This window comes from Phalangium opilio, unplaced genomic scaffold (genome assembly GCF_054372755.1).
Source record: "Phalangium opilio isolate 3A_F unplaced genomic scaffold, DU_Popi_V2 ptg000014l_1, whole genome shotgun sequence".
NCBI lineage: Eukaryota > Metazoa > Arthropoda > Arachnida > Opiliones > Phalangiidae > Phalangium > Phalangium opilio.
The window spans coordinates 230,225-257,912 of NW_028324149.1; the positions used below are offsets into that span (position 1 = coordinate 230,225).

Genomic DNA, 27,688 nt, shown 5'->3' on the forward strand with positions numbered 1-27,688 from the left:
ATTCACGAACTTGCAGCGAGGCATCTATATCGTATCTTCCATTTGTCATTTTCAAGGCAAGCTTTAAAAAGCATCCCTTCTCCTCCTCAGCCCTTCCATCCTATTCTATTCCGTAACGCGACTCTTCTTTTCTGCTCTTGAGCTTCTTTTTCATTCCTCTTCTCTTAACTCACTCCTTATCATAAGTTAATAATTATCCATAACCAATAAGTTAAACATTGAAGATAGATTATTCCGTGAAGAGTTTTTACAATAGCGTTAGTGGCATGGAGTTGTTTGAGTTTTGGTGGTTTGTTAGAAGTTCTTTACTTATTGTTGTTTACTTAAATCAAATGGGACTTGATAGGATGAGAGAACTAAAGGGAGAGACAGGGACGGTTGGAGGTTGAGTTAAGAATATATTAGACATTTATCAACTGTTTCGGTACCCACGGAAAATTGTTCGGTATTATTTAGGGTGGAAACCTTCGCCAGTGTACAGGGTGTTGGGACCGAGTACAGTGTGTTGTTCTTGGGGCGATTTTTGAGTCCAAAATGTTCTATCTAGAGAAATTGAAACCAAATGAAAACGTATTCCGTATTTCTTTAGGCATCTCCTTCTGTTCTCATAACCCCTTGACGCAATCGCATATTGTTGAATGCTTTTGAAGCCCCTAAAAAGAGACGCCATGACTTGACTCACAAATTGCCTGCCAAACTGAGATAGGGGGAGGAATTTTCTAGTAAGTTTAATGAAAATAATCTATATTACAAAACAATAATAGGTAAAATTCCATTTGTAATATTGGCACGAAATAATATTTTTCCGATAATGCGAAAAATCTTTTATAACCAAAAAGAACGAAAAAAAGGAATAATAATCCATAGCTAAGCCTTGGTCTGAAGAAAGTTTTAGGCTTAACGGAGTATGAGGTAATACCGCTCGTATTAACACAAAACAAATCTCCATTAGTCGTCTGTTTTCCCCGTATCCATTTTCCTTTCGTCGTTAAAATGAATGCGAATAGGAAAAAGGGGTGTGGTAATTCGAAAAATATTTGTATTTTACGTTTCCGGAAAGCTATTGGGATTTATTTCAAATATCCTGCCCCTCGGGTCGGGATTGGTAAGTTCCATTTGTATGTCTAAAGGATGTACTCTAGCTTCTCTTTGAAGTTAGTTCTCTCTGTACGCTAGTATAAGACTTCCGCTCGGCTAACTGGAAACTGAATTAATACCTCTTTCGACTTAATTCTCTCTCTCCCTCTCTCTCTCTTTCTCTCGCATTGCTTTTAGTATAAAAACAGGACGGACGAAGATAAAGAGGTTTTAGGATACCACGTGCGTCATATACATTTTTTTATATCAACAAACTTTGGATCGATGTTTTTATACCTTCTAATTACCTTCTTAATCATGGTGGCTTAAATTTGCACTTTCAAGGTATCCTATTTCCCTAATTCTTAATCATCCTTTGTAAATAATGCTGATTGTACGTTTCAACTGCCATATTTGACTTTGTTGCATCAGGTTTTCATATATTTCTTAACTCTTATTGGTCGATTTTAAAGCCAACCATACATATATTTATGTAAAAATATCCAACGATATAAGATTGTCTTTGTGTATTGCCATCATAAGGGAAAGGTTAAAACTCAACCCATAACCTTCTCAGTTTTCGTGCCTTTTCTTTTTTCTTTTTCTTCATTCTTTCTTTCTTTGAGGCATCCCGTAGTCAGGCGCTAGTCTTAACCCGAAATGACGCTCTCGGTAATAGAGCTTGCCGTTAAAGCCATGAAAATGATGAAAGAACCCCCGGACCAAGGCCTAGGACTTCTCTTTTCTCCATAGCTTTAACGCTATATATATATATAAGTTTTTCTTTCTTTTTTATTTTTGGAGCGAGCTCTTTTGATCCCGAGCTATCATCTTTTGGCGCAAATCTACATTAAGAAAAGGGCAAACGCCTTGATGGTATCGTTAAAGAAACATACTTAATGCTTTGGAAGATGATATCGTACTAGAATTCAACCTGTATAATTCTTTCCGGCCCTCCTCTGCCTACGCTCGTGAAATTGCAAACGTCGCTTTCGAAATATTAACACTTACTCTTTTTGTCTAAAACTGGCGTGCAATCTCGGAGATTGTTGACATAAAATTAACTCAAATCTAAAGTACACTTTCCCCTTTCGGCTCTTCTTGTTGTTCATTCTTAATTTATCTTATTTCTAATCAATGTAATTGGAATAAAAGCTTCGGATTACCGTTGGAAACGAAACTACCTACGCTTTTGATAAACATTAGTGAATTCGTAATAGAGAATTAACCGCGGGCTGTATTCATTTACCAGGTACATTTTGGGGCCCATCTTTATACCACCGTACATTTCCGAGAATTCTGAAGGTTTTACGAATAGGTGATGTCATTTATATTGGTGGTAAGCCTGCGAAGACAAAATAAGTCGAATTTTTAGACTATATAGACAGAAAATCCTAAAAGGGGGTGAAAAATACAAAATGAAAATAAGCTTAGCTCTAGAATTTGAGAACGAATTGGGCCATAGTTCTCGGCTGACGTAGCCATTTTTCAACTGTCATCGGTACCTATATAACACGGGACGCAGGTGTTGCAAACGCTGCTAGAGAAATTTCTACTTAGCTAACCATTACATTTCCTAAGTTTTTTGTATCTTTATTGAAAGCCTGGAGATGTGTGTAGGTTTACGTATAATATTTGGGGTAGATATTTTACTGAATGACGTCACATAATCGGTGTTCTGCCGTTTTAAACATATGGATGGTGTAAATAATTTTAATTGTGTAGTAGAATCGTATATTTTGAATACGTCATTAACCTCTAGATATCATTTCAAATCCTTCAAATCCAACGTATATATACTCTTTTAAAAATTATTTGTGATATTCGGTTACGGAATGGTGCCGGAGGTCCTTAACGGATATGAATTATTTAAACGGACTCGAAAACCTTTCGCGGAAGCCATAATCAATCAAATACCATACATAGACTGAGTCGTTGGTTTTAGTTTTGCAGTATACGTAATATCTTCCTGGACGGTCCGTATGTATCTGGGGGAAAAATGGATTTTAAATGGCCTATAATCACTTAGAGTGACTATAAATGGATCAATTCGATGTAATACTACGTTTAATAGCGTCGTCCTACATCGTAAACTCTCAACTTAATGTCTTAAGATTATGACCTAATTACGTGGTTAAGCCTTGGCCCCCCCATCGGTTTATAGTGTTAAGCCTTGGTCAGAACATTTAATAATGTGATTGAATTACCTAACGATAATATACCGTCAATAACTATCTATCAAAAGATTATTTAAAACTGACCTGTGCCTCAAAACCCAAAATGGTGGTCGGAATTCAAAATACCAATTTAGTTAAGCCTTTTTGATCGTTTAATAGGGTTAAGCCTTAGTCAAAACGTTAAATAATGAGATTGCATTATTTAACAATAGTTTGGCGTCAATAAATACCTATAAACGTTATTTAAAATTAACCCCTAGGTGCCCAAAAAAACCCAAAAAAATAAAGAACCGCGTTTAATATGCAAAAACCCAAGGCTTAGAGAATAAGGAGAAAACGATGATACTCGAATCTACATTCCGGTACACGTAGCTTGTTTACAAAGCACTTTAAAATCCGCTACAAATTGGAAAAGGAAAGAAGAGATATAATGCTATATAGATGGGCTGAATCGTTCAGGGACTAGACATAAAACATGTCAAGGTTCAAATGCGAAGAATTCCGCAATCATGAAGATTTTTTTTCTTTTGGTTTTGTCTTTCGAAAGCTTGGGTTTTTTGTCAGCCCTAAATGAATGCTGGGGAGTCAATTATTCGCAAATCGGAGAAACCAGACCGACAAAAAATCGGTATAGAAAATATTTTAACTTTCAAGTGTTGTTAATTCGCCTTCCCCGTAATTACTTATTAGATTATGATTTGTAATTATAGGCGTACATCTTAATTCTACTTATTTCTAGTTTACACCCTTACAGTCTGCATTTTTCAACCGTCAATACTGATATCTCTTTGCGAAGTAATTAGGAGAGAGGTTTTCTTTGATATTGTGAAAGAGTTCCAAAAACTGAAACCAAATCTGCATGGCCAATTCAATTTCTGCCAGAGTCCGTAGTATTTTTGAATGTTTTTATTCGTTGTCCTTCACCCGCGCTTTTTTGGGGGTTCAAAACAATAGAAGTTAGTATAATATAGGTCTACTTCTGATTTCGGTAAATCCTTTAGGGTCCTTTGCCCGAACCAATCTGAATATAGCCTTAGGAAAGCCGTGATAGAGACAATATACCGAGCTATTCAGGCAAGTATAGGGGGACCCATTGTCGACCCTTGGGATTGGAGAGAAGTAAAAAGAAAAGTCTTCGATCGCTTCAGACCCAAAATTCATTCCTGTAGTAGCGATCCCAAAGCGGGTAAAGATCAGCTGCGAGGTACGATTCAAGAAGAGAGAAAAAAAAATTGTTGAGAGACAAGTAGCTAGTTATCTTTTGTTTCCTTATCGATGGAGGGATACGCTATAACCCTATCTAATGTATTTGTTCAGAGCCTTAGACTTCCGTGAAGACTTCGCGAGAATTAACTGGGCGAGCCAGTGTTAACATTCTTTATACGGAGAAGTTATATCGTATTATTGACCATGAGAGAAGAAGGCTGATAAAATTTTGCCTTCCATGATCCATAGAGCTTCTTGGCGCCTGCGTTGTATACTTTCTGGATCATGAGAGTGACCTGAGACAGCGCGCAATGGATCGACCCTATTGTACGTCCCGATACTGAGGATTGTCTACCCCCTATTTTTCATCGAAATCTAGTTTACAATTTTAGTACAAATATTTACCTTTTTGTTTGACGGTCAACTGGTTATGTCCCTATTGTTGTGGTAGGACGCGCCGGACCTCGTAAAACTTTGCCACCTCTTAATATTAGCTTAGGAAAAGGTTTATAACCTGACTCGCCAACTATCGAATTATCATGAACCGATTTTGCTGTGGGAACGAAAGGGTATACCTAATTTTATTTCCCGCCAAAAATGCAATAACACGTGGATAAAGAGCGCCCTTTTTACAACGCGCGGGAATTGTCGCGTTGTACCTACTCTATGCAGCCTGCTTCTTGACGCTATTTTAACCCTAAGGGAAATTGATTCGAAAGGAAAGGAATATAACATTACCAATCCTAAATAAAATTTGGTTCATCCGTAAGTGCCTAAAGCTACGAAACTATAGTTCCTGGATTCCAAAAATATTAAGGGTTACGAAAGGTTAAACATACATATTTCGATTGTACTTCTGATTTCTCTTTGACATTTTCATCAAGAAATTAAAAAGACACGTCGAGACAAACGTGTTCCCGTTAACGATTAAATCATAGAGAATTATTTAACAAGCGGTAAGAGTTATACCTTTATCTTAATTTGCAGCGCGCGTGATTTAAAGAAATAGTGAATACAATCTCCGAGTAAAGTCGCGAACTCCTCTAGTTATAATTCTCGCTTATTTAGTTTAGTAATTTAGAATTTCGGGTGCATGAAGCAACAGATGTTAAGGCGTAACACATTATAATCCTAAAACTACAAGAGCATTTTTCCTCGCGTCAGTTCCGTGCCGTTATTTTTAAAAGAATAATTTTTAAACATATTTGTAATATCCGACAGCTAGCTTAGAGAATAGAGGTTCGCGCGGCTCGACTCGGCCCGTAACACCTCCCGAAGCGTGAAATAATTTCTGGACGTATTTAATTAAAAGATGTACAGCCAAAGGGTGCGGTAGAACTGGTTAGGCTTGGCGTACGTCCTCCACCGCGGACTCTTACGGGTTAATAAAGCCAAAGCTATAAAGCAGAGACACTGCTAGAGATGTTAGTACAGATTAGAAGCGTCTAAGCCTTTGACTCTATCGTATAGAGCATCGCGAAAACGTTAATTCTAGTCGAAATAGAAACAGGACAGCTTACATGGTGCGTTTTTCTGACATGGGTTTTGATACTATACTTCGGTATAGTTTTCATAGATATATAAAATATATACAAGTTTATTCTGGCTGGTAATGGTATAACGTCCAGTTTGTTGGCCTTATCTAACAGGGGACGAGGGGAGGGGGGAGGATTTCCCGCGCCGTATTTTTGGCGTTGTTTCGAAAAGGTATACACGCGACGAGCTGATTTTGCGTGCCACGATGCTTTTAAGGGCAAATCGCCACTAGCTCTTTTCCCGCGCTTTTTTTACCTCTGCGCGCCATTTCTCTTTCCCGCCAAACCCCGTAATAATATGGATCGGACAACATGCAGCAAAGGCTCAATGAAATAATCTATATCTTCCTCACGTGCGACTGATCTTATTCATAAATCACGTGATATAACCATTGTTAAAGCGCGTGCAATTTTCAAAATTCAAAAACCAAGGCTTAACGAGTGTTTCAAATTTTCTATTGGAGCCGTAACGCATTTGTAACGACTAATTGTAGGTGAAGACTTTAGAAATAAGTATATTTGATTGGACTAGATACTTCATTACGCCTTTACGGCTGTGGTATACGTATTCTCGATTCTGAACGGACGCGGGAAAAAGAAAAGCTGACCTCGCGTTCGGGAACTTTGGGGGCATGAACGAGAAATAAGGGAACGCTGCCACCCTAAGTTTTGTTCGTATCCCAAACTTTGATTACAGTCATTTTGTCATACTGAAACATATTATGCTTAATTTTAGGAAATTGTGTCACTGAAATATATACATATATACACGTGTTTTTTTTTCTTACTGTCGCAAAGTCTGCTGGGTAATAACACCGACCTTTGTCGTATATAAAACACCTTTCTGTTATTTAAAATATATTACCATAGGTTAATAATTTAGTATTTTGCAAGGCCCTAACATAAAGCTTAACAAGATCGACAATTATCTGACGTTGTAGCGCCAAAATTTATGTCCTTTCGTGGATAGCTGAAATTTAGTTAAGCCAGGAACCTTTCAACCAGCTACTAAGGTGTAATTTTAATACCTAAGACCTATTTTATTTAAGTGTTTAAACTAATTTCAGTTGACATTGAAAACTAACCTAAACGATGTAAATTAAGACGAAATGATTAACTAATCAATTTAATTTATTAACTATCAAAGCTATCAGAGAGCTGATTGAAACTGAGATCCGAAAATTTTAACCAAGGCTTGTAAATTTTTCTCACGTTAAAAATATGACGTGTTTTAAAGCATTTGCATATCCGGGACTTTTTCAACTAGTTCCTCAAGACCAAACAAACCTGATGATAGTCTGCTATTAATCCTGAAACTAGTGCGAACGGAGTATGAATATAACTCTGACCAGGGGCCAATTTGGGGGAATGGCGGAGGGGGGGGGGGGAAGTCGACAGAGAGGAAAAGTATGTTCTACCTAGAACCCGGGATAGTTTTTTCTTGTGTTTTTGTACGTAATGTTTTTCTCTTGTGAACTATCCTTCTTGGTGAGATGCTCCGATGGTCAGGGACACAGAGTATAGACTATTCCAACGTCACCTTTAACCCGGGTTAAGTTTAGCCGTGTATAACCCTTGACAAAGGCTTAGGTGGTGATTCCTGCCTTGTTCTTTGAAAGGATCCGTATAAAATGGCCTAGTTTCACCTACCATTGTATATAGTTTTTCCTTCTAAATAATATCTGTTTCATCGTAAAGTAACTCCTAAGCTTTAAGAATGTATTTTTTTCTTTTCTTTTTGGAACTGTCCCTATTAAAGAATACGCGGTTATAACGTAACGTACTCCTTGAAAAATGGACATCATACCGTAGCACGCCACAGTTTTAAACCCGAGTTCATGTACAGGGTGTTTTTTATAAGTCTAATACCATAAATTAAAGTGTGTCTAATTTAGGTCGAACTGAGTCATGCAGTCTGCAACATTTAGTAACGGAGATATGGGTTCCCAAACAATGACCCCCTATTTGACCCAAAGAATACACCCTTTCATTAATAACAGACTTATCTGAAACACCCTGTATTTACAGCAATGAAAGAAAGAAGAGTTCTTAAGCCTTGGCTGAATTTATTTTCTTGCCTCGTAAATGCCGTACCGTAAATATGATGGCTTAAAATCTTTCCAACAAGATTCACAAGACATAATATAACCCATAAGGTATTAAATTATGGAACGATGCACTCTGATTGGTTCGTTGTAAATTTTTTTTAAAAAAAATTCTTTATTTTTTTACCTTCAGTTTTTGAAACAGGAAGAATAAATTCAAAACGGAATTATCCTGTCGTGGAAAACCAAGAGGATTTTTCTTTAAATAGCTCATTTATTTTCTTTTATCTAACTTAAGAAGTATATTATTAAATAGAAGTTATCAATTCCCGGGATTTAGCTAAATCAAAGCGAGGGTCACATTTCGCACAATCAGTTGCATTTGTGCATCAAATTTTTAAAATTGAAATTAGATTTTAGGAATTTTTTGCTTGAAATGCAATAGGAACGAGAAATTCCGTTAAATTAAATTTTAAATCAACTACTTACTTCTAAGCTACGCACGACAAAATTGGTATTTTCGCCATTATTACGCTTTAAATAATACCTCTAACCATAGATTTATGTATTATTATTTTTTTAATTTAGCTAACTACCTCACAGCACAAACTAGTCTTTAATTAAAATAATAATTAATGAGATTCGTCAAGTCAGCAGCCTTAGCTATACATTGTCAACCCTGACCCAAATTCGCGCCATAACTTTGAAATTATGCGTTTCCCTTGAGTCTTTACAACTCCTAACCCAAAACTGGAAAGAAAAACTAATTTGTTTAACACTGGAACTGTGTTCTTTTTTTACTATTATTATTATTTATGACAAACGTATGTATAGAGAGCGCGGTTTTTCTAGCAACTTTCATTTATTTATTTGCAAGATAAAGGATCTAGCTGGCTTTACACATTTCTAGCCGCATCTGTCTTACAGGATTAATTCAAATAATGCCATTTATTAACTTGTTTAAAACTTGAGATTAAAATAAATTTAATTTAATTCCTTCTGAAATTAAAATTAAAATTAGTATGTACGTCGGAGTTTCGTTCAAGTGTTAGTAAAGGATTAGTTATTTATTGATTTTAATTATAATTATGCAATTTAAAAAGGTTCGGGTTCTTATTTGTTGATTTAAACACTATAGATATACAAATATAATTTTTCACTAAGCCTTTGTCTTATGGATTATGTAAACCAGCCTTTATTTCATTTCAGTTTTTAGTAACGTTTAGTCCGTTTGATAAAAGTATGCTAACTTCACCTAACCTAACCTCATCTATAACTAACAGTACAGTGTTATTTTGGTGGAATAGTATGTAATATCATGAATATGTATCTTAATGAGAATCAGGAGTAACTTTTACAACGCAAGTACAGCGAGTACATTAATTTTAATTAATTACCCCTTCGCGTCTACTGTTAAACAGTGATTTCTTTCTGAAATTAATTTCGAATACAAATACTAATTCTCTTCAACCCTCTGCGCACCTAACTTTCTAGAACGTTAAAATTAATCTTTGCTAGTGCATTACATATTTATATCGACGTAGAAATTACCCAGATTTCCCAATCCTCGATATGTTTCAAAATCCACCGTAATTTAGTAAAAAAAAAAGAAAAACATGGAGAAATTCTTACCTTTTCAACCAACAATATCTTTACAACTTCCCCGTGTCTATGTCCTTGTACTTCTCCGTGATACGAAGCAACCGTAGCTAGCAATGTTTTTTTTTACACGGCTCCGTATACGCAATTAACCAAGTCTACAAAATCCTTAATGTCGCAAAATGTACCGTTTTTATAAGTTTGCTTTCCTTCCAAACGAAACAATTGCTTTCAAAAATAAAAAGAAGATATTATTGTCGTACGTAATAGCAAAAGAAAGCACCAATTTCAATTCCTGGGGAAAAAAATCCCAATTTGTTGCGGAGTTAATTCAACGTGACTCGCGAGCGCGTTAAGGTGTTGTTCTTTTTTTGTGTGTGTGTCCCGGACTGGTAGTATAGCTAGTGTGACGGCGTTGAACAGTAGTACGTCCGTTCGACAAGGCTTCCCGCGGAAATATGCGGATCTTTGGAGCAAGAGAGTTCGATTTATAATAGTAAAGGGAGACCGAAAAAGCTCGCCACCGTAGAGGGCAGGCGCTCCCTTATAGGAAGTGTGTGACTTTATAGCGTTGACATGGAAACGCTCTGAGACTCCGAGCATCTACTCCGCTCTCTGGCTCTCTCGCCGCTCCGAAAGTACAGCGCGTGCGGTCCTTGGGCGTGCCGTACGACCACCCCCCCCCCACCCTTCCTCTTCTCCACCGCTCTCCCACTCCACTTTTCCATGCAGCGACTGGCCGACCACTGTACGGCCGGCCGGGTCCCTCTAGGGGTGTACCGGTGAAAAAATGTTCATGTAGACTTTGTAGAGGTCCAGTTTGTTTTTTTCTTATTTCTTTTTATGTAGGTACGCTATACACCCATAAGGAAGGGCTGTGGTATGCATAGCTATAAGTAATAAAAATCTATTTCCGGTGTTATATGCTTATTATATAAGAGTCCTTGAATTGATTGCGGGTACCGTAATACGCGGAGGGATTATATATGCAAATTTTCATCTAATTAAACCAAAATTTCTCATATCGATTGAGCTTCATTTGAAATTGGAATACCTATTTTTAATTTCTTTTTTTCAGGCCCTTTGTGGGTTTGTAAAAGAGAGTTCTGGTTTCGTTAATGCACTTTTTATGGACTCGTTATTAGTAAATATAGTTTAATAGTTTCATCATAAAAGACTTGTTGGATTAAATTTAATACCAAAGGCAAATAAAAATAACAAATAATGAAAAAGGACAGGCAGGCCACCTTTGATTATTATTATTTTTCTTTTTTTAGAAAATTTTAATGTTTTTCCATATAAATATTAATTTTTGCGAGTGTCTTTAGCTTTTGGTCACGCTAGGAAGGTGGCACCAATGAATTCAAACCGCCTGTAGAAAGGTACCCCTATTTGACTAGTCAGACAAGGCTTCTCACTATCTAACGCTCATAATGGCCACCTAATAGTCATTGCCCATCTTTCTGGGACCCCTAATAAATCATCTGTTTGGACAGCTTGAACGCGTGGTGGCTTCGCGGGAATACGCGCCAAAAACCAAGCAAAAGCGCGCGAATCTAAAAATGGCCCAGAAAAAGGATATCTTTTCCGCTAGTCTGAGCATTTTTCAAACCGTAACCCTTAATTAGTCATTCCCTAAACACGATCCGTGTTCGCTAGCGAAAGAACAAACGTGAATTTCTGATTAATTTATAGGCGCATAGTAGATATTAAATGGCAAACCACAATAGATGGTTCTATGAAATCGGGTCTCGCGCACCTTACTAATTAAGGCAAGCCATTTTGTTCTTCAAGGGTTAAGAATGTTTATCAGCGATGAATTTAACTATTACGATATTTCTTTAGTTTTTTAATTACGAAACTAGCTCGATTTCTAAAATATTTCCATCTAAGACCCGAGATATTTGAGGTCAAAGGTGGTGACCCCCATATGAAAATGTCTGATAATTATTGAAGCATTATGAGGCGCGCATCTCATTATTAGATAATTATTTTAAATACGTTAATTAAATATCTTCATACAATACAGTGAACATTACTTTGAAGTAATGATAAATACGTATGAAGCATGATTTCACTTTAAAAATTGCGCTCGAGTTATTTATATCAAAGGATGAACTTTTATATCCTCGTTTTGAATATCAAATATTTGTTTATCCCAGGGTAAGCTCCAGTTTATAAGATAACCGCGGGCTATGTTTACCTGTTAGAAACGCGTAGTATATATTTAAAAAATAAATAGAAAAATAAACATATAAATATCGTTACAGTGGAATTTTCATCTCTTTGAATAAGAATGCCTTGTAACTTCCTCATTTTCCTTAAATATATTTCCCCTAAGGATAAAAGCCGACAAGGGAGTGTTTTTGGGATAAAATTTCTCTATGTGCTCTCTTTCATAGCCTCTTTATTCTGGGTATGGCACGCCTGGTTCTAAAACTGAGCTAAAACTCTGTTCATAACGTAAACTGCATGTTTTGTGAAATAAATAATCCATTGCCTTTATGGTTTATCATATTTTAAAATATCTTGAAAAGTAACAGGATTGTACCGGACATCGTCAAAGTTTCGTGAGGAGAGATATTGGAGATGTGGCTATGAAACACCAAAACGAGACACGTGACTCTTCAGTGGAAGTTAGTGAGAGATTTTGGAGATAGCCAATAGGGCCACGTTCTATAGTATGACGTCATTAACTCGGAAATTAACCTGAAATATTCGTTCAAAATATTGTCTGGTATAAACCACCCGATTTTGATAGATTCTTACAAACCAGCCAGGATTAAACAAAACAACTCTAGCGGTAGCACCATATTTAGTGTGGCTATGAAAGGTAACACCTTATACTTCTAGCAACTCTAGCAGCTCAATTTCGCGGATGGTGATGGTAAAAAGCCAGTGATACTGTTACAGTATTTTTCCTTCCACTTTTGGAACATAATAAGGAAATGCTAGTTTAAACTTGAAAGCTGGTTTAATTTCCAAAGGGAATGAGGTACTTGGAGAGCTGCAGAGGCGAGAAAGATCCCAGAAAAGGCGGGAGAAAGCCAGGGTGTTTAGTAATAAAGGCGAGGATTACAACCCGTCTCTTTTCTCCAAGCTCAGAGAGAACTCTAAAAATAGGAGTCGATTAAAAAGTTCTCGTACCTACAATTACGTAAGAAATTGCTTATTGTTTAACTTATTACGAGTTTTAATTTATTTATGTATTCTTACCACTCCTCGTAATATAATTCTCTCTGCTCGCATACTCTCTTGACGCTATTCAAGAGAGATATGAGAAGGTATGGTTACTTAATACCCGAGCTACGTTTACGTAAAGGGACGCAATTACGTACGGCCCTTGATGCCTAGATGCATTTCAATGGTACTTAGAAAGGTCACTGGGTTATTTAGAGTTAATATATTTGCAAATATTCAATTATTAACCGCGATTTTAAAATATTTAAGAAATATTTCGAGTGCCGAATTTACAGGGGCAGTAATCGTAATGCATTTCTTATGAGCCCCTGTAGAACGATTTACCCGCAATACATGGATGTATGACCTTTTTTAAAAATTCATATCTTTGCTAATTATTAACGGATTTCGGCGTTCTTGGGCTCATTTTGAAGCTAAAATTATGCTCTTTGTTAATAATTATACAAAGTTATTTAATTAATATGGGTTTTCTCAAAAAGGTATTTTTTTTAAAAAAACCAATTTTTTTTTCTAATAAAACCTATAAGTTAAACTCGGGAAGTATTTAAAGAGCATAATTATGACGTCATTACTCGTATCCCTTCCTCACAACCTTGATATATCGTCATCAGAACGAATATTTTCGATTTTTTGTACGACTTGTCGAAGTTTGTTTTGAATATATTATTTCGCCCCAGATATATATTTCTATAAATAGTTCAAGCTCTACCACTAAATTTATAAAAAGAAAAAAAATTACAGTATGAAACTTTAAAAATAAACTTAGAACGATTTTGCGTGACGTCAAACGTCTATTTTTAGAAATATCGAGTCGAAAGAAAAAGAAATAGATTACATTCGCTAACTACAATGTCGTTTAAATGGAGACAGAAATGGTCTGAAAAACATTTTTAACTGATGTATTATTTACAGAACTTACTTTTAATTTAGTACAATTATTTTAAACTTTCAAAACCCTGACGCCTATTTTAAATAAACTAGAGAACTCTTATCAATCACTGTCCCTTTAATGGAGACCCAATCATATTTATTCACTTCTTCAGACATAAGGGGCGTTATTATATTTAATTTTCAATCTATAATATAATAATTTAGTTTCGCCTTTAGAGCCTCCAGGAAAGTAACTAAATAGTACCTAATGTAGGATGATATATGCATTAATTCTTCAAAGGTGAAACCAATTTACCAGAGGGTTTATTCCAACTTGTTTTTCCGAGTTTTTAACTTATTATTTTTTCGCTCCGTCTATTTCATTTCGTATTAATGAAGAATACTTCCTGTCTTGTTTGTTAATGAGGTTCACTACTGTCGGAACGCATTTAACGCTATATTATCCTTCACGACCCTCGCTTGCTATTTATTGTTAAACGTACGAACGAAAAGGCTGATCGAATTAGTAGTTAGTCTGCTATTAGAAATTCCGAGTAACAGATAAAAAATCTTATTTCCGGTGAAGTGGTTCGTGGAAATATTACAGGCTGTTTGGTATAGCTATTTATATCATTACTATTACTGATATGTAATAGACGATTAGTGTAGGGAGAATGATACTAAACTCTAGCATGATAATTCAATCAGACTGATTTATTCACGTCACGTGATTTATTTTGTACTGCCTTATAAAACAGATCTATAAATATACGTTAAAATACTCGTGGGTGTAAATAATTTAGACCTTTATTTACAACCAGGCTTAGGTGATTTAGTCGTTAGAATTTTAAATTTATTAAAATGCCCCGGCTCTTCGTCAGTGTTTGACCTTTCCAAGAAAGGTTAACCCTCGTTTGTAGTCCCCAAAATACCGGGAAAAATAGTACAGTAACTAGAATAGATCACGATGCAGTATTTTAGTTTTAACGTTTTTGTAACCCTCGAAATTTATAGCGAATCTGATTTATTTAAATAAGTCGATTTGGGTGGTTTTTTATCTGAATATAAATTTGATACTTGAAAGAATACCTTCATAATATTTGTAGAATTTACTCTTAAGGAATGTCTACATTAATATTATGGTAGAGTTTTATTTTATCTGGCAACCATGTTCAGATATAGGACTCCACCCTTAATTCCCCTGACTTGTTGATAATCAACGCCCAGTGCAAATCGCTTTAAATATGAAGCTGAAATTTTGCATGGACGTTACCAAGTAGTAGATACTATCCGAGAAAGATATTTTCGAATCCTCGGCCATCTTGGAAAATGGCAGCCAGATAGGCTTCACTGCGGACAAAAATTCGTACGGGACCCTTTGCCGCAATTTTTTTTTCTAAAATGGCTAACAATCGAAGAATCATAAGTGATTCGTACTTCCAATTTGTTTCGTTTCTGTTTGGGTTGAGTTTTGGGTTTAATTAAAAAGGTTCCTTTCTTTCTCTTCCTCTTTCTCTCTCTCTCTTCGGTTGGCTATTTTTTCCTTTTTGGATAAAAATCGCTTGGGAAATCTTTGAGGTTTTTCGTTCGCGATAGAATAGAAGGCGGCCGCTCGCGCGCGCCAAAAAGAGCAAAAATAAAATTGTCTACGAATCTTTCGGAGCGCGAAGATTATTTTTTGGACCGCGAAATTCGCAAAAAAAAGAAAGAAAGAAGGAACGACCCCCTCTAAAATTTTTTAAGCTCTGGTAATATTGAGGTTCTTTTAGCTTTTGATTTAATTGTACTTATTCTAATTTGTATTGTGAAGCAGATGGTGATAGAGTATAGAATTCTATTGGATGACGAATGGATTTTTACCGAGTTTGCGTAACAGGTAGGCTCCATTAATATACAATGTGAAACAGGTCAGACAAACACTTATTTTTTGCAGTACTGGCAACGAAAACAGAAGAACCAGACCTATGACACTGCAATTAAAGCTGAAAATAATTTCACGAGTAGACAAATTAAGCTTTTGTCTGATCTGTTTCACCCTGTATACACGTACTTATGAAAAAGAGAACATTACAGCGGCACCTTTTACTTAAGTTTCTAATAAACAATACGTTCTATAAATTTAAAAATAAGTTTCACGTGCTGGGGGGGGTCTATAAGTCGTCTCGCTCACCTTGTTAATTTTTTATTTCTCAATCCGTGAGAGCCATAGAATCGCTGGGTCTTCTATCCATCCCTCGCAGTTGATTACTCCGCATCGGATGGCCAATAATAAAACGTTAAAGAGCTCTTTTGAGGCTCGCCCATTTTTCACATCAAAAGGTGCATTCCCTCTATTTCTTTCCAGGAGGTTTTTTTTTAATATTCCCGGCCGCTTTCTTAGAATAATAAAAAGATCTTAATAATGAAAAGTTTCCAATCCTTCTATGGCTATTCACCTTAAATCTTTTGTATCTTCAACAATTTTCTTAGAATTTTTTTTTTTAAAAATAAAGCGAAAACAATCCGATTTCTTTTTTTCACACCTCGGAGTTTAATCTCATTTTGAGTTTTCTTATGATACCAAGAAGTCATACTTGTAGCGTAGCTATTTCTAGAAACGTTTGGTTACCTTTAGAAAAATGTTGCCAATTAGAGAGTGTTTGGAAAAGATCGACAAACGTTTTTGGTTTGCAATTCGCGGTACTGCTGACGAGAGAATTGGTATGTTAAATTAGAGTGTGTTTGGAAAAGATCGACAAACGTTTTTGGTTTGCAATTCGCGGTACTGTTGACGAGAGAATTGGTATGTTAAATTAAAGACCTATGAAACTCGTATCGTTTAATTGAAAAATAACTAATTAATAATTATTTTGATAGTTTTATTATATCTGTAATTTCCCTTTAGATGATTATTGATGACTATTGGAGGTGAAATCAAAGCTGTATATCTTAATACTTGCTTATTTCTAATTGCAAATTCGATTAGTTTCATATGTCTACGATTTAGTATACTGATTTCTTTTGTCGGCAGTATCGCGAGTTTCAGAGAAATTAAGTGTTGTATCATACTATTTTAGGAGTAGACGCGCCTTACTTCACGACTTTCACATTATAATTCTCTCTGTTTCTAGTCGAAAACTTCGAGTTACTTTACTTCCCGGTGGTGAAATGACATTTATCGGGTAGTTTCATTAGTAATAAAAAATATCGGAGTAGAAAGTAGATCTCGTTTCTGAAAAGATAAAATTGTATGTCCACACCCAAAACTGTCAGAGCTTGCTAGTCTAAGCCGTTAACTCAATGATATATAGAGAGCGTTCTCGATCCCAATGTGTACTCCCGATTAATCGTTTGAAAGCACCTGCTAAATCTAAGAGTCATTTTATTTTTATCCCGACAAACTTTGAGTTGGAGCATGCACGAAAATGGGACGACTTTTCATATATATATTTTTCATTTCTCCGAAGGGAATCCCTAAAACTAGTTCTGTTTACCAAAAAATATTTTATCAAGTGTCGAACAAACATTTATTTTTCTCAAAAGTGGCTCGATGAAATTCTACGAAAATTTGCTAAAATACTCACCAATTTACGAACAACACAATGGTGAAATTTATTTGAAAATCGGTTAATTAGTTTAGGAGAAATTAATTATTTTTAAACGTAGAACAATTTCTAATTTTTCTCGAAAGTGGCTGGATGAAAGTACGAAAATTACACTTTATACGCAACAAATTATGATAAATACTGTGGCATTATAAAATCGGTTAATTAGTTGTGTAGAAATTAATTATTTTAATTGACATTATGGGTGGCGGCTCTGTGGAATTTTTTATTTTGTGTCTCTTTTGTCTCAGCTGTCTCTTTCTAAAATAATAAAAAAGAAAACTTCCATTGGCTTCGCACGCCACTGAACATCTGCTGCTACAAAGAATTAAGGCTTTTTTATATATATAAAAATTCAGTTTTCATCATTTCAGGCTTGTCCTTGAATGAAATTTCTAATTAGATATGTTTCTCTTTCAAAATTAAACCTTGATCCCTAAAAAAACTTATAGTATTTCAAAAATTGAATTTAATTTAACCATAACAGCTAAGGCCCATATTCTAACTTTTGTTATTTTAGTTAGTTCCCAGAATTCTGTTCGACTATAATCTCCTTAGACTTTCATGTAGATGGAGTTAATCCTATCTATAAGAGTTTCAAACCCTGGGAGTGTCATTGGATCTTGGTAATTAAATGGAAACATCTTCCTTTTGTGCCTTGGCGATGACGTTACGATTGGGTCAAAGCTCGTAGAGTGGGAGAGAAGACGGCAGGCACCCAAGACTCGCGGATTAACACGAATCACCAGCTAAAGTGGACTATTGTTCCTTCTCAATCGAGTCTAGGGCATTTGCCACTCCAATTGTGACGCGCCAAATTACCCCTCCAAGCGTTTTAGGGTGCTAGTACGTAGGCGCTAGGTTTGACCCCCTCCCGCGGAGTTCCTCGAGATCCCAGGCCGTTTGCCTTAAGAAATAGAGCTTCCCAAAGGACTTTGGATGGACGGGCGCGAATTATTGGCGAGAAAAGAAAGGTCCATACTCCAAAGACACTTGGAAGTCGTAAATGGAAGGTACATGGAGGAAAGAAGAGTGTTAGGGTCATCCTTAGTAGAATGCATGGCATCATGGACAAGGGCTGAAAAGAAGGTGAAATAACAAGATGAGTCTTACAATAAGAAGTTCTCCACTGTGATTTTGAGTACGGTTAGATGCAGTTTTACTGTTAAACGTTAGCCCTTATATCAATACCTTTTCAATTGAATTAGTCGGGAAATAATGAATATCATAATTAGGTTTGTATGTACAATATTAGATAAAACACTATGGGTCCCTCATGAAAGAAATCACGAAGTAATAGCAAAAAGATCTAGGCTTGTCCTTTCCTTTAACGCCATTAAATTCACGACTGGTCTCGTCCATCAAGCGCGCAAGTACAGGTTTAACTTGATTGTAGCATTGACCACTTGGCATTCTACAGCTAGGCTAACTTCAACACTATCCGTTTTTCAACAACGAAGAGTCGAATACTGTATTTCTTTTCTTTCTTTTCCTCTCCTCTTTTTATATATATCTCTTTTGACGTGGCCGTGTAAAGACTGGATGTTCCGAGCCCGGGTTATAGCTGCCCCACCATCCACTATTATGGCGCCTATTTCTCCCCCCACCTCTCCCGCAACCACCCCCGCTCGGGATATATCCGGAAATTAATGAATGGTTCCAGTTGCCGCTACAAATTAAATTAATGATTCCAAGCTCACGAGGAGGCCTACACTAGCTCCATATTTTATCGAACCCTGGTCGATGTCAGTTAAAAGTATTTAGTATCTTCAAGGTATTTCCCAAAATATTTTAAATAACCAGAGTTTTGACCTCTCAAACCTTAGTATCTGATCCCTGATTACTCGGGATGTGCTTAATGTAACTTAAAGTATTTAATATCATTAGATAAAAAACAATTTGGGCTATAATACCCTGAAAGCATTTCTTCGTATCTTCCAAATAGACAGAGTTATTACTTCCCAAAATTTGTCAAAACGTAACCCTTTGTGAAAATTATGAAATTGTAATTATTTTTTTTTCCAACTTTAGTTTCTCGGGCTCTGTTTGAAGTAGCCTGATGTACTTCTTATTGTTGGATAAGGAGACATTTTGGACTGAAGTGAAGACCCTCTCGTCTTTCGGAGCCCCAAGCTAGTCGAACTGCCCGCTTCTGCCCACGTTATGCCCCAGAAGGGCTATTCCGATCACGTGCCTACCATCAGTAATAATGTCTGAATAGTTATTGATCCGAAATGGGTTTTTTAAGAGCGTACTTTAGTGTAAGGATAAACCCCACATCCACCCTCCCAACATCCAAATACAGCTGTATGTTGGTCTGAATCTGGATGAGGTTTTTGGATCATATTTCCACGACGACGTAGAGCTTTTTTATATATATTTAAAAGCAAAAGATTTGCTATCGTTTCGATTTTCAGCCTACAGAGAATGATAATAAAGAAGAACTCGGCTTTGTTCGAACACGCAACTCTTTTGGTCAAGCAAAAACTGGACGTTACGAGTAAGGGTTAACTGAGTGATCCACTACCCTTTGTTTTAATTCTTTCTGGTAAAATGTAGTGGAAGGGTTACGAAACACCAGGTATATAATGACGTATCTATTTTCTGGCTCAAGGCATGGGCATGGACACAGTTAACTTCGGGTCCTAGGGCAGCATTTTCCAGTATGAGTCGACGGGGTATTGCGGCTCGGTATTTTTAAAGGCGTGTTTTGAAAACGCTGACGTCCGTTGAAAGTAAAAGAGAATCTCGGTATTCCCATAAGATCAGCTGGTCGTAAAACAAATAAGGCTGTCAAGTATTCGACTTTGATAGATGAAGGCGGCCCCCTTCTAATATATTTTCTTCTTGCTTTCATGGACCTTTTCGACCATATTCCCGACCTACTCGATATCCCAACATTAACCGTACTATTTCTTGTATCCTCGTACTTCGCTTGAGTGATATTTTGAAACAGTCTATATTTCCATCGCCTTACTTTAGCTTATGACATAAGTAAAATAATTCCTACCGAAGTTGGTAATATATCTTCCGAAGAACCCATATTAGTACTGAGATTGAAAGGGACTGTAGTCGAGCTTTATTTCCCCCGATTGCTAATCATCACCGATATTGGCAAGCAAACATGGGTTCTTGAATCTTATTATTGCTAAGCCTATTTAGGTTAACATGGCTACCTGAACTATGGATGGACAATAAGTAATCTTTTAAAAAATAGCTTTTCCATTTGTTTTACTGACCAGTGCACTCTCTGACGAAGTTGGAATATCGGTTTCTTTGAGACTTAGAGCTCTGCACGGGTATGTTAGATTTGAAATGACCGCGCCCATGCATCACTGCTGACGTAACCTCCCCCGTTTATTAGACAAATTAGGGCCAATTTTATCTTATTCTTATCTTCACCCACCGATTTGTACCTCGGTTTCCTCTTCCGTCGTTTCTGTAGGTCCAAAAATTTCGATTGAACCTCTTTATACCATGGACTTTGTAATTCAAACCAGGACCAACAAAGAAAGAGTATTTCGCCACCCTAACACCATGGATGCAGAGGATAAGCGGTAAGTTTTTCGATCCCCTACAAGGTTTATAAGATCTATGTTTATACTCAAACGTTCCAAGCAACCTGTTATTTTTCTCAGAGCTATTCTATTTTAGATAATGTTTTCCTCTAATTTTAAGTTTTAAATATCAGAGATTTACCTGACGTTTATGTCAGGTAATATTACGAAGGATTGATTGTTTTGTTGTTTAAATTTGAAGTTGAATCATAGGGAACCGGGGTCATAGATACTGAAAGTATAACTTGACCAAGGCTTAGCGAGAGTTGCAACTTATGTATTGTTGCATGACTTGTGTAATTGAAAATATGTTTTTCAAAACGATCGAGGCAATATGATTTCCATATAAAATAAAATGCGTGATTAGAATTTAGGTTTTTAAAACAAGGCTTAAGAAATACTTCTGATTTCAAATTTTCAATTCAACCTTGACCTAGGCTTACGGAAAATAATAATATATTTAAATTCCGTTATTTTAAACACTACTAAGTCAATTCTTAAGAAACATGTCAAGATATAGTGATTTATGTATTATACAACTTGCCTTAGGCTTAGTAAAAATAAACAATACCCCTAAAATCCATTTAAATTCAGATTTTTAAAACAAAAGTCTGAAGAAATACCTTGAAAAATAATGATATTTCATGGCCTGCTCGAGATAATAGCAGTTCGTGGATTAGTACGACTTAAAGGGGAGTGTCTTAATCGTGTGAAGAACGATTTTTCTTGCGAAAAAAATGGGAATATACTTAGTTGACTGACTATAAAACGTTTCACTAAATTTGAAGACTCCTTCGTCACGTATCTAAACTGTCGCCCATTTTTTTCATACAGTTTCGTACCTCAGAAGTTCGTAACATCGAGGTTAAAACGATATAGTTGTGTTTAAATCAATCATTAAGTGTGGGTCGAAACAGGGAGGCGTATAAATGGAGTCGAATTGGAGACTTTTTTTAGACTGACAACCATAAATCTTAACTCCCTAAGGAAAACTTGGTTTTATTGTTTATCACGTGACAGGCGGCATCAGAGTTCCCGCAAACTCTGCACTACGAACTGCCATCTCGTGAGAATCTTGAAAAGTAAAAAAGTGTCCGTTACGCAATCAATATTTTTTTTTTTTGAAAATAGTATATTTTGCGTTGGATAGAGAGCGCAAAATAGTAGCTCAATATGCAAACAGTAACCCTCGTGAGAAGAAAGAACCAATTATAGCTCCGTTTGACCCCCATTTCTCGGAATCTGGGCTCGCGATGTAGAATATTAAAACGTCTCCTTGTCTAATCCTCCCTGATCGAAATCGACACTTTACTAAAAAAAATCCCTGCATTATACTTCAGATTATGAACTTGTTCTTTTGGTATAATTTCCTAAAGGCACGAATTTGCCATTTGATTTAAAATCTTGGCGACGTGAATAAAATTTTGATAAATTCGATGTACTTTCTTTAACAATATTAAATCGCGGTAATTCGTCCGTTAACTGTTAATTGAGTCAATGCGGGGAAGTATCGATTACGAATTTAGTCTCAGTAGCCTTTAAGCGCATTACGCTTTACTCATTGAACACGCGAGAACACTAAAAAATTTGAATATGTAGGGAAAAAAATAAAGAAATGAAGAACCATTATAGGAATATCGAATTACACGGTTAAGAATCGATTGAATCCCCAGTCTACATTACGAATATGAATTTCATTGTATTAATGATTATTTTTACCTTGTTTTGTTTCTCCCTTGAGAAGAAATAAAGAAAAAAATAATTTAATATATGGAATTGTACCTCTACATTACAGACTCGAATGTGAAAAACAACGAAATTATGTTACAAAGTTTGGGAATAGAAAAGTTCACATACTCATAACGAAATATTTATAACTGTTACCAATCGATTCAAGCCTTATTTACTTAAACCGAAAAAAAAACAATCGTGCACAAATATTCATGGTGTACCGAAGTACAGTCATTTGAGTTGTAAATGTTCTATGAAAATTAGCTATATAATTACCACCGTTTACTAGTTATGATTGATTCAAGTGTTACAGGGATGACCCCTTAATTAACTGATCATGACTTGTTTAGAGTGACTCTTGTTACAAAATGTTGTAAGACATTTTTGACCCAAAATACATTACGAATAATAATAAATCTATTATTTACCATCACCGCGTCTTACTTATTGCCAATACAAAGGAACTGAAATTATTTAAAGTAGACCAAGGCCTAGCAATTTTAATTTAAAAATACAAATCCATTAAGAGAAGACGTACGTTCTGTCCACAATATTTAAGGATACGTTTGGGAAAAACCTTGGTTTTGATTAATGAATCTGTTTTTGCACAAAAATTACTTTTCTCAAAAGTATATATATAACTCGCAATTAATCTTGGAGATGATAGAAACATTATATACCTTTAAAAATACATATTCCGTTGGTTTGAACGAAGTATCCGACCCCCCATTCTTTTTCTGATATAATTTTTGCCAACCGAAATTAATTATGTTTGGTAAGGCCAACCCATGGTGGCAATCTCCTTCAGATTTAGTTGACCGTGTACTCCGAGGACCGCCTGCTCAATCTGGGAAAGGGTAAATTAACATGCAGGGTGCGTTTACGGTCACTAGCTTCTAGGGGTATGGAGTGAGTATTCGTGAGGTAGGTCGTTTATTTTGACCCTTCTTGCCCCCGGGAGTTTCATACCACTCTCTCTCTCTCTACCCGTCCTCTTTTCGAACACCATATATTTCCCGTTGTTTCTACTATTGTGGATTCGTGACAAAATCAAAGCTTTGTGATTTTAATATGGACGCCCTCTTTTAAGTTCACAACACTGATCCGAAAGAGTGCAGTACACTATAGCAATGTTTACGTAAGTTTTATCGTTTCCAGATTCGTGTTTTGTTTTATAGCCGGCTTTGATCTCAAAGTCTGTCAGAAATTCAAATTTGGAGAGTCATAACTTTGATCCGATAAGAGATACAGGAATTTCCGTTGAGCATGTTGTAGCGCTATTTTTACACTTTACAACGATGCTAAAAACTTAGGGTTTACTTAAAACAACCCTTGAAAAATTATCAAACCGTCAATCATTCCTTCTACAAAAGGGCATCATACAAAATAGTTTAAGCGGTCCTATTCCTTTATTATCTTACCGACCAACGTAAGGGTCGACTCGATTTTTAATCACGGTTTTTAGGCGGTTCCTTTTTGGCACCAACGATTACTTAAAATGAACATGTAACAAAAGGGAGGCTTACTACAATTGATAAATTATACTAGCCTGAAATGATAGCAACCCTTATTTACGGGGTGGTACCACGATTTGGGTGCCTCCAAGTCATGGTAGACCCCTTGAGGACCTAACGCGTCACGCTTCACCTCAAAATAACGTATCTCTCGAATCCGTTGTTTCGCGAGCCTTGTAATGGAGATTAATATCTTCATCGTAATGGTTGGGTACCGAAAAAAAAACCGTTGTAATGTTCGATGTTTTTAATTTAGGTTTCGAATATCTCGGAAAATACTTTTCGGTTTACAACTACAACTTCCTAGAATTCCCAGGTAAATATAAAGTCAATATATATAGCAGTTAAGTTTGGTACGATAACCAGAAATGCAAGAACGAGGTATATGTTTCTTGCGTAAACAGTTCAAGGCCCCTTCGTGTTTGTGTATTCGTGTTTTTCGTGGAACTAAAAGCTTTCACGCGACACGTGCGACCCTTTTCTGATACGTTAGGCTTAACTGAGTACTGTGTTAACAAAGGCTTAACTATTATGAAAACATTAAAGGAAATGTAACGATATTTTAGTGAAAGCCATATTTAGTTTTACATCGTATTCCACTTCGGTGTTTACGGTATGGCTAAATTTACCTTCTACGAGTTAGGTTTTTATTACTTCTACTTCGATTATGGGATATTTGAAGCTGTTTTTTATCTGGAACGACTAGTTACCGTCTAACCAAAGGTCACAAAGGGTTAAAACACTGTTTATGGTATTGATTGTTCGTCGTCATCTTTTCTAGTATCGCGACCCAGGTCATTATACCATATAGTCCTGAAACTTTAGATCACTTCCCAGGGTGTGAGTCACAAATGACGATAGAAACTTTAAGCAACACTCGAGACAACACGCGTTAGACCAAGAACTGCGTTGTATTGAAAACGGTTATCGCAGAAGTTGTTGACTTTTATTCTGGGAAGTATAAGACTACTTGTTTTTCAAAATTGTATATAGGATTGCTGTACTGCAAATCGGGCCTCCATCCCATAACGCGAAAAGTACCGCAAGGGGCGCTGTGATCAGAACAAGCTGTCTAACAGAACTGAGTCTTATACTTCAAAGGATAGAAGTAATTAGGTTCTGGTTATACTTAATCTCTCTACATGGGACTCTTTAAATAATATCCTGAGACGGACAGGACAGGACAGGGTAGTAGGGAGGGGGGCGTAGCTTTACAGCTTAGCTCAGCGGGTTCTTAATAGCCCATGGGAAATTCTAATCGATACCTGGAAGACTATACTGTTTCAGAAGGAATTTGGTTAGCCATCTTCTTAGCCTGTACCCCTTTTTGGTTCCTCCGCATCTTCCTCTTGGGCTTTTCAATCTCTTCTTTGTAAAGAATCTCTTCTTCTAGTAACTTCCCCTCCCCCGGCCCGTTTCTCCTGTCCACGAAATAAAGTGCTCGTTAGCTCATTAAGAAAGGACTTAATTAATTTCGCCTCGACTCTTTTAAAACTAACTTAAGGCGGAAGTAAAAATCCCGACATTTTCGGAAGAATTTTTCTATGGACAAAATAAAAACGGTGTCACTGGATATGTCAGCTGTTGTCTACCTTTTGAAACTTCCGATGCCTGGAATATTTATTAAATACTTAGCGAAGAGTCATTAACGTATGAGCGTAATATTGATTAACGATCCATGTTTCTAAATAGGTTTCCTAAAATTCACTTTTTATTCTTTAGTCCTTTCATTGAGGAAAACCGATCATAAATAATTATATATAACACGTTTCCGATAGGCGCGACTGAACAAGTCTTTGTGACGTCGACAATACAGTAAAACCATCATTAAAAACAATCTAGTTGGTGGCCGGACAATTTTAGCAAACACATATTAGGAACTCAGTTGAGTCGTGTACTTGTTAGGAACTTTAGGTATCATTATTAACATATGAAACCGCCGCATCGAGACGGATCTATATAGCTGTCTTTTAATTTAATAGGGTCCCTTGGAGAGACGTCACTGTCTGCCTTTTGAATTCCCCTTGATTGTATTTCCCGTTGGTCGTTGGACCGGAAGTCGCGGTTAGTCGGTTACCCAGTCTTAGTGGTAAACGAATGTCTTGGAAACAGAGTTCTCTAACATTTACCAGAGATTTCCCCGTAAACAAATCATTTAATTGGAACTCCTCTTAATTCATATAGCACCCTAGATAAAATGGTGCGTTCCATATAATCATTTTAAATACCAGCGATGTTCAAATTCCCATGTATCAATTTTAATACAATTGCTTACAACTGAACACGTGAAGTTTAGAAGGAAAACCACTATATTTTAGTAGAATAATATTACTGACCTCAGCTAAATCACTCTACGGTCCTCTTGAGATTATCTTCAAGGTCTCGGGTCAGGCCCAGTATGGATTCAGTATGTCAAACTGAAACGCAAATTGAAGGCGGTGTATAGTCACTTCTTTTTAAAGTTTGCATGACCACTGGTCTTTATCCGGTGGCGGATTCCCTTCACGTTTCGACGGGGCACTCAAGCAAATCTAGTTGAGGGTCGCGCGCGCGCTCGCGATCCAAAGCAGTCAGTGTTCCTGACACGGCGAAACAAGCGCCACTTTAACCCATCTTCCTTTAAGCCGATCCGACGATCTTCCAAGGGGACTTGAGATAGAGCCATGTATTGCTTTCTATAAGGGCGCCATACTTATACCTTCACGGGCTCGTAGCGCGACAAGACTGGTGCTACGACTAAACGTAGTTACACTCTATAAGGACCCCCACAACGACGGAGTGTAGAGAGAGTATCCTGAAATCGAGTGCTTCATGGCCATGGATGAGGATGAGAACTCTACACATTTTAGTGTTATTTCCAGGGCGGTGGTTGTAGGTCTTCGTCACTCTCTTAACCTCACCGAGAGACCTATATGTTAGACCTGAGGGTGTCTTTCCTCTTGTTCCTTTCTCAATTTCTCTCGTCTTTTGGTCAGTTTAGATTTCGCTAGAACTTTGTCACTTTTTAAACCTCTGACAAAAGTAGGGTTTTCAGGAGTAGTGATTCGAACTTTTATGATACAAAACGTGAAATTATTAGGGAAAATAATGGAATTTTCATGATAAGGATTGGGAATTAGATTTCTTTTATTTGTTCCCGCAAGTGAACTTGCACAAAACCTAAATCTGAAAAATTGGTGAAACCAGGAGTTCATAATAACCCCCCTTTGGGGGGGAAGTACGAAACTTGCCATAGAGCTAATGGTAAAAATCGCGAACAACAAGATTTTGTCGTTGCGCATATAAAGGACTAGCCTGTTGATGGACATACAACTTTACAGTAGATTGTAGTAGTATCTATACTCCTTGGTTTTCGTTCCAAAACTTGGCTGGGAGCCTGGGATTTCAGTCGTTAAGAAAAATGGCGAGTATGTGGACGTAGAAACACGATGGAATTCTTATATTAAAGATACTGGGAATCATGTTCATAATAAGGGGGGTTATTATGAACTCCTGGTGAAACGTTGTCGTGAATTTGGAATTTCGCGCGCTTGTATCTATTGGAATTATACGCAATGTCAGTATGTCACGTGATTTTTGAATACATTGTTCG

At 36.6% G+C, this 27,688-nt stretch overlaps 1 protein-coding gene and 1 long non-coding RNA gene across 3 annotated transcripts in view; one reads left to right on the forward strand and one right to left on the reverse strand.

The window, feature by feature from the left end:
- The window catches only part of LOC149704933 (uncharacterized), an 81,171-nt gene extending 70,934 nt beyond the window's left edge, over positions 1–10,237 (reverse strand). The window contains exon 1 of one of the 2 annotated variants that reach the window (XM_089865068.1): positions 9,673–10,237. The gene's annotated coding sequence lies outside the window, so the exon portion shown is untranslated. The remainder of the gene's footprint in view (positions 1–9,672) is intronic. The other variant, XM_089865065.1, reaches the window with a different exon arrangement.
- On the forward strand, positions 1,571–9,705 carry LOC149704936 (uncharacterized). The gene is made up of 3 exons (XR_016381464.1): positions 1,571–3,882; positions 8,024–8,151; positions 8,234–9,705. It is a non-coding gene; the product is annotated as an uncharacterized LOC149704936 (long non-coding RNA).
- Positions 10,238–27,688: the final 17,451 nt, after the last annotated feature.